We start from the raw sequence: 7,288 nt of genomic DNA, 5'->3' as shown, positions 1-7,288 counted from the left end.
AGGGTGAGGGTGAGGGTGAGGGGTTGAGGGTGAGTGAGGGTGAGTGAGAGTGAGGGTGAGTGAGGGGTTGAGGGTGAAGGGTTGAGGGTGAGTGAGGGTGAGGGTGAGTGAGGGTGAGGGTGAGGGGTTGAGGGTGAGTGAGAGTGAGTGAGGGTGAGTGTGGGTGAGGGTGAGTGAGGGTGAGAGTGAGGGTGAGTGAGGGTGAGTGAGGGTGAGGGTGAGTGAGGGTGAGGGGTTGAGGGTGAGTGAGGGTGAGAGTGAGTGAGTGTGAGTGAGTGTGAGGGGTTGAGGGTGAGTGAGGGTGAGGGTGAGGGTGGGTGAGGGTGAGGCTGAGGTGTTGAGGGTGAGTGAGGGTGAGTGAGAGTGAGGGTGAGTGAGGGGTTGAGGGTGAAGGGTTGAGGGTGTGAGGGTGAGGGTGAGGGGTTGAGGGTGAGTGAGGGTGAGGGTGAGGGGTTGAGGGTGAGTGAGGGTGAGGCGTTGAGGGTGAGTGAGGGTGAGGGTGAGGGTGAGTGTGGGTGAGGGTGAGTGAGGGTGAGGGTGAGTGAGGGTGAGGGGTTGAGGGTGAGGGGTTGAGGGTGAGTGAGGGTGAGGGTGAGGTGTTGAGGGTGAGTGAGGGTGAGGTGTTGAGGGTGAGTGAGGGTGAGGGTGAGTGAGGGTGTGTGAGGGTGTTTGTGTGTTGTGTATTTGTGTGATTGTGGTGTGTGTGCTTGTGTGACTGTCCCATAATTATATTAAAGTATTTAAGTTATTGCGTTCTAGTTTTTATTTGGAATCCCGTACTATTTTGATTGACGTCCGTGTCAGCCAATGAGATTTCAAAATCCTCTCACGTTGCGTAACAATTTACTCGCGTCTAATTGGAAATCCCCATATTGTTGAAAGCGGGTCCCGTGTAAGGAGTGTTGGCTTCGTTGTCTGTTCCGTGCATCGTTCGACAGGTAAGTTGTTATTTGTTGTTTGTTTTGTGTGTGTATAGTGTTATGAATTATTCGATTTGTTGTTTCCTATTAGTTTTATTGGCATAGTAGTGTATTTGTTTTGCAACGAAGGATGTTTATTTCGAATTGTCGGCTCTTTATGTATGTAATGCATTGTATCCTATTGTTCAGATCTAATTTTTAAAATGGTTGCTTTTGGTCAGTAGGTGTGTTAATAATTAGAGCAGTTTTTTTATTTTTTGTGTGTAATTGTGTAGTATGTTGTATATCTGCGTGAATAATTTATATTGTTTCATCTCTACGTTCTGTTATTTCAGTTATTATTAAATGTATGTTTGTATAGCTTTTTATTTTGATGTGTATTTAAATTTCGTGCTGTGGTTTGTGATACTTCCTCTTCTTTAATAATTAATGCAATGTCTCCGCTTTGTGTTACGATGTATTTTTAAAGCAATATTGTCTTGTTATATATGCTTTCTCCATGTTGCTATCAGAATTTTGACTTATGTCCACATTACTGTAGAGTAGGGAAATTTTTTTTTGTATATTGGATGTAATTTCGTGTGAATAAATGCTCGTGTTATATGCGTACGGCTTTTTGTGTAACTCTTGACAATTGTGTTTAATCCGTCCCATTCCCCGGGTGAATAATGCTTATTTATTCCCCCAATAAAAAGTAGGCTGTTTCACATTTGTGTTTGTACATCCTCGTCCTCGCTTCCTGCCAGATATTTCTTCGTTGTTTTGTTGGTGTTATCTTGTCCGAATACTTTTTGTTTTGTGACCTGAAGCCTGATAAACATCATTGCATGCTGTAGCTCACATTTGTTTTGTGAAGCTAAGAGACCTATGTAATGTTTATTGATGCTGTTAGCGCTGAATCCAAGTTGCGTAATATGTTTCTTATATTTGATGTAATTCCGTGTGAATAACTGCTATTGTTATATGCGTACGGCTTTTTGTGTAACTCTTGACCATTGTCTTTAATCCGTCCCATTCCCCGGATGAATAGTGCTTGTTTATTGCCCCAATCAAAAGTTGGCTGTTTCACTTTTGTGTTTGTACATCCTCGTCCTCGCTTCCTGCCACATATTTCTCTTTGTTTTGTTGGTGTAATATTGTACGAATGTTTTTTGCTTTTTGGCCTGAAGCCTGATCAACATCCTTGCATGCTGTAGCTCACTTTTGGGAAGTATATTTTGTGTGTAACATATCTGATGCACTACTCCGTAGACCCCCTTTTTTTTTTTTTCGTCCTAAAAGTTGTTTATGTCTATGAAAATGGCATAACATTCATCAATTTGCAGAGTGGGTGAATGATGCAGAGTGGGTGAATGATGCAGAGTGGGTGAATGATGCAGAGTGGGTGAATGATGCAGAGTGGGTGACTGAAGCAGAGTGGGTGACTGAAGCAGAGTGGGTGACTGAAGCAGAGTGGGTGACTGAAGCAGAGTGGGTGACTGAAGCAGAGTGGGTGACTGATGCAGAGGGGGTGAAAGATGCAGAGTGGGTGAAAGATGCAGATTGGGTGAAAGATGCTGATTGGGTGAAAGATGCCGAGTGGGTGAAAGATGCAGAGTGGGTGAAAGATGCTGAGTGGGTGAAAGATGCAGAGTGGGTGAAAGATGCAGAGTGGGCTAAAGGTGCAGAGTGGGTGAAAGATGCTTAGTGGGTAAAAGATGCTTAGTGGGCGAAAGATGCTTAGTGGGCGAAAGATGCTTAGTGGGCGAAAGATGCAGAGTGGGCGAAAGATGCAGAGTGGGCGAAAGATGCAGAGTGGGTGAAAGATGCAGAGTGGCTGAAAGATGCAGAGTGGTTGACTGAAGCAGAGTGGTTGACTGAAGCAGAGTGGTTGACTGAAGCAGAGTGGGTGACTGAAGCAGAGTAGTTGACTGAATTTTAGTGGGTGACTGAAGCAGAGTGGGTGACTGAAGCTGAGTTTGTTCAATTAGCCATTAGAAATGTAAATTACTTTACTGTGTTAAGGTTTTATATTTTAATGGATGCATTTCTTTAACTTATTAAAATAAAAATTTGATAAGTAAACACACTTGAGCTTCATATTGTTTCGAAATTTACCCCCATGTATTTTCAAAATGTGAACTAATGATGTTGACACATGGTATTCATCCATCTCCAAGATGCCCTCTGAATTAAATAAATTTCAAGAACAAGAAAATAATTGACACGTCATCAACCCTAAATTAAACACTTGTATAGTTTCACTACCAACTATAAAGCTCTTAATATGTTTAGAACAGATAGGGACACACATTGCTATATTTTTTATTCTTTGGTTTGGGCCTGGCATAATGATGGTTGTTTGACTTTGGAAAGATAACATGTCGGAGGACGTCTCCACACAAAGAGTATAGTGCAGGCACACAATATAGACCCCATCAGATTTAGAACCACATGGCTTACTGCTTAAATCAAGGTCAATCATTGATCTGCTGTTGGTTGTTGGGTTGTGAGTGAGCCTATTAAAGACCATATTTTGCAGGTGCTTGAAGGAAGAAGAGGTTGTTGTTGGAGGCGGTGAAAGGGTAAACACATGTTGTTTTAGTACGAGTATAATAGTTTGATGAAGCAGAGGGAGCTGAAAGCCACCAGCATCCAATCCGAACATGTCCATACAGCCTTCCACTTATCCTTCCATTCAGCTCTATCTTTCTGAATACCTACCGTACCACCTGCGTGTCTGTCTGTCTGTCTATCTATCTATCTATCTATCTATCTATCTATCTATCTATCTATCTATCTATCTATCTATCTATCTATCTATCTATCTATCTATCTATCTATCTATCTATCTATCTATCTATCTATCTATCTATCTATCTATCTATCTATCTATCTATCTATCTATCTATATATATGTATATATTTATTTATCTGTCTGTCCATCCTATGTGAAGTGGCTCATCGAATTATAGCTGGCATGTTTACTCTATTGCAACAGATTGAAACCTAACATCTTTAAATGCTGATTTAACACGTCAGCTGCACTTGCTGCTTAATCATCCTTGGCAGCGTTTCATTGCCTCTGAAATACCCATTCAGCAGACATCATTGCTTAATTGCTGTATAAAGACATTATCTGACATCAACGTACTGTTCCGGGACTGGATCTTCGAGTGGGTGAAAGATTTAGAGTGGGTGAAAGATTTAGAGTGGTTGACTGAAGCAGAGTGGTTTACTGAAGCAGAGTGGTTTACTGAAGCAGAGTGGGTGACCGAAGCATAGTGGGTGACTGAAGCAGAGTGGGTGACTGAAGCAGAGTGGGTGACTGAAGCAGAGTGGGTGACTGAAGCAGAGTGGGTGACTGAAGCAGAGTGGGCGAATGAAGCAGAGTGGGCAAATGAAGCAGAGTGGGCGAATGAAGCAGAGTGGGCGAATGAAGCAGAGTGGGCGAAAGATGCAGAGTGGGTGAAAGATGCCGAGTGGGTGAAAGATGCAGAGTGGGTGAAAGATGCAGAGTGGTTGAAAGATGCAGAGTGGGTGAAAGGTACAGAGTGGGTGAAAGGTACAGAGTGTGCGAAAGGTACAGAGTGTGCGAAAGGTACAGAGTGGGTGAAAGGTACAGAGTAGGTGAAAGGTACAGAGTGGGTGAAAGGTACAGAGTGGGTGAAAGGTACAGAGTGGGTGAAAGGTACAGAGTGGGTGAAAGGTACAGAGTGTACGAAAGGTACAGAGTGTGCGAAAGGTACAGAGTGGGTGAAAGGTACAGAGTGGGTGAAAGGTACAGAGTGGGTGAAAGGTACAGAGTGGGTGAAAGGTACAGAGTGGGTGAAAGGTACAGAGTGGGCGAAAGGTGCAGAGTGGGCAAAAGGTACAGAGTGGGCGAAAGGTACAGAGTGTGCGAAAGGTACAGAGTGGGTGAAAGGTACAGAGTGGGTGAAAGGTACAGAGTGGGGGAAAGGTACAGAGTGGGTGAAAGGTACAGAGTGGGTGAAAGGTACAGAGTGGGTGAAAGGTACAGAGTGGGTGAAAGGTACAGAGTGGGTGAAAGGTACAGAGTGGGTGAAAGGTGCAGAGTGGGCGAAAGGTACAGAGTGGGCGAAAGGTACAGAGTGGGCGAAAGGTACAGAGTGGCTGAAAGGTACAGAGTGGGTGAAAGGTACAGAGTGGGTGAAAGGTGCAGAGTGGGTGAAAGATTTAGAGTGGGTGAAAGATTTAGAGTGGGTGAAAGATTTAGAGTGGGTGAAAGATTTAGAGTGGGTGAAAGATTTAGAGTGGGTGAAAGATTTAGAATGGGTGAAAGATTTAGAGTGGGTGAAAGATTTAGAGTGGGTGAAAGATTTAGAGTGGGTGAAAGAGGCAGAGCGGGTGACTGAAGCAGAGTGGGTGACTGAAGCAGAGTGGGTGACTGAAGCAGAGTGGGTGACTAAAGCAGAGTGGGTGAATGAAGCAGAGTGGGTGAATGAAGCAGAGTGGGTGAATGAAGCAGAGTGGGTGACTGAAGCAGAGTGGGTGACTGAAGCAGAGTGGGTGACTGAAGCAGAGTGGGTGACTGAAGCAGAGTGGGCGAATGAAGCAGAGTGGGCGAATGAAGCAGAGTGGGCGAAAGACGCAGAGTGGGCGAAAGACGCAGAGTGGGCGAAAGACGCCGAGTGGCTGAAAGATGCAGAGTGGCTGAAAGATGCAGAGTGGTTGAAAGATGCAGAGTGGGTGAAAGGTACAGAGTGTGTGAAAGGTACAGAGTGTGTGAAAGGTACAGAGTGGGTGAAAGGTACAGAGTGGGTGAAAGGTACAAAGTGGGTGAAAGGTACATAGTGGGTAAAAGGTACAGAGTGGGTGAAAGGTAAAGAGTGGGTGAAAGGTACAGAGTGGGTGAAAGGTACAGAGTGGGTGAAAGGTACAGAGTGGGTGAAAGGTGCAGAGTGGGTGAAAGGTGCAGAGTGGGTGAAAGGTGCAGAGTGGGTGAAAGGTACAGAGTGGGTGAAAGGTACAGAGTGGATGAAAGGTACAGAGTGGGTGAAAGGTACAGAGTGTGCGAAAGGTACAGAGTGTGCGAAAGGTACAGAGTGGGTAAAAGGTACAGAGTGGGTGAAAGGTACAGAGTGGGTGAAAGGTACAGAGTGGGCGAAAGGTACAGAGTGGGCGAAAGGTGCAGAGTGGACGAAAGGTACAGAGTGGGCGAAAGGTACAGAGTGTGCGAAAGGTACAGAGTGTGCGAAAGGTACAGAGTGGGTGAAAGGTACAGAGTAGGTGAAAGGTACAGAGTGGGTGAAAGGTACAGAGTGGGGGAAAGGTACAGAGTGGGTGAAAGGTACAGAGTGGGTGAAAGGTACAGAGTGGGTGATAGGTACAGAGTGGGTGAAAGGTACAGAGTGGGTGAAAGATTTAGAGTGGGTGAAAGATTTAGAGTGGGTGAAAGATTTAGAGTGGGTGAAAGATTTAGAGTGGGTGAAAGATGCAGAGTGGGTGAAAGATGCAGAGTGGGTGACTGAAGCAGAGTGGGTGACTGAAGCAGAGTGGGTGACTGAAGCAGAGTGGGTGACTGAAGCAGAGTGGGTGAATGAAGCAGAGTGGGTGAATGAAGCAGAGTGGGTGAATGAAGCAGAGTGGGTGACTGAAGCAGAGTGGGTGACTGAAGCAGAGTGGGTGACTGAAGCAGAGTGGGTGACTGAAGCAGAGTAGGCGAATGAAGCAGAGTGGGCGAATGAAGCAGAGTGGGCGAAAGACGCATAGTGGGCGAAAGACGCCGAGTGGCTGAAAGATGCAGAGTGGCTGAAAGATGCAGAGTGGTTGAAAGATGCAGAGTGGTTGAAAGATGCAGAGTGGGTGAAAGGTACAGAGTGTGTGAAAGGTACAGAGTGGGTGAAAGGTACAGAGTGGGTGAAAGGTACAGAGTGGGTGAAAGGTACCGAGTGGGTGAAAGGTACAGAGTGGGTGAAAGGTAAAGAGTGGGTGAAAGATTTAGAGTGTGTGAAAGATTTAGAGTGGGTGAAAGATGCAGAGTGGTTGACTGAAGCAGAGTGGTTTACTGAAGCAGAGTGGTTTACTGAAGCAGAGTGGGTGACCGAAGCAGAGTGGGTGACCGAAGCAGAGTGGGTGACTGAAGCAGAGTGGGTGACTGAAGCAGAGTGGGGGACTGAAGCAGAGTGGGTGACTGAAGCAGAGTGGGCGACTGAAGCAGAGTGGGTGAATGAAGCAGAGTGGGCGAATGAAGCAGAGTGGGTGAATGAAGCAGAGTGGGCGAATGAAGCAGAGTGGGTGAATGAAGCAGAGTGGGTGAATGAAGCAGAGTGGGTGACTGAAGCAGAGTGGGTGACTGAAGCAGAGTGGGTGACTGAAGCAGAGTGGGTGAATATATATGTCTGATGCTTGTGGATGTCTGATGCTTG

Source organism: Lissotriton helveticus, chromosome 7 (genome assembly GCF_964261635.1).
Source record: "Lissotriton helveticus chromosome 7, aLisHel1.1, whole genome shotgun sequence".
Taxonomy (NCBI): Eukaryota; Metazoa; Chordata; class Amphibia; order Caudata; family Salamandridae; genus Lissotriton; species Lissotriton helveticus.
The sequence above is the reverse complement of the archived record's forward strand: the minus strand, read 5'-3'. Positions refer to the sequence as shown.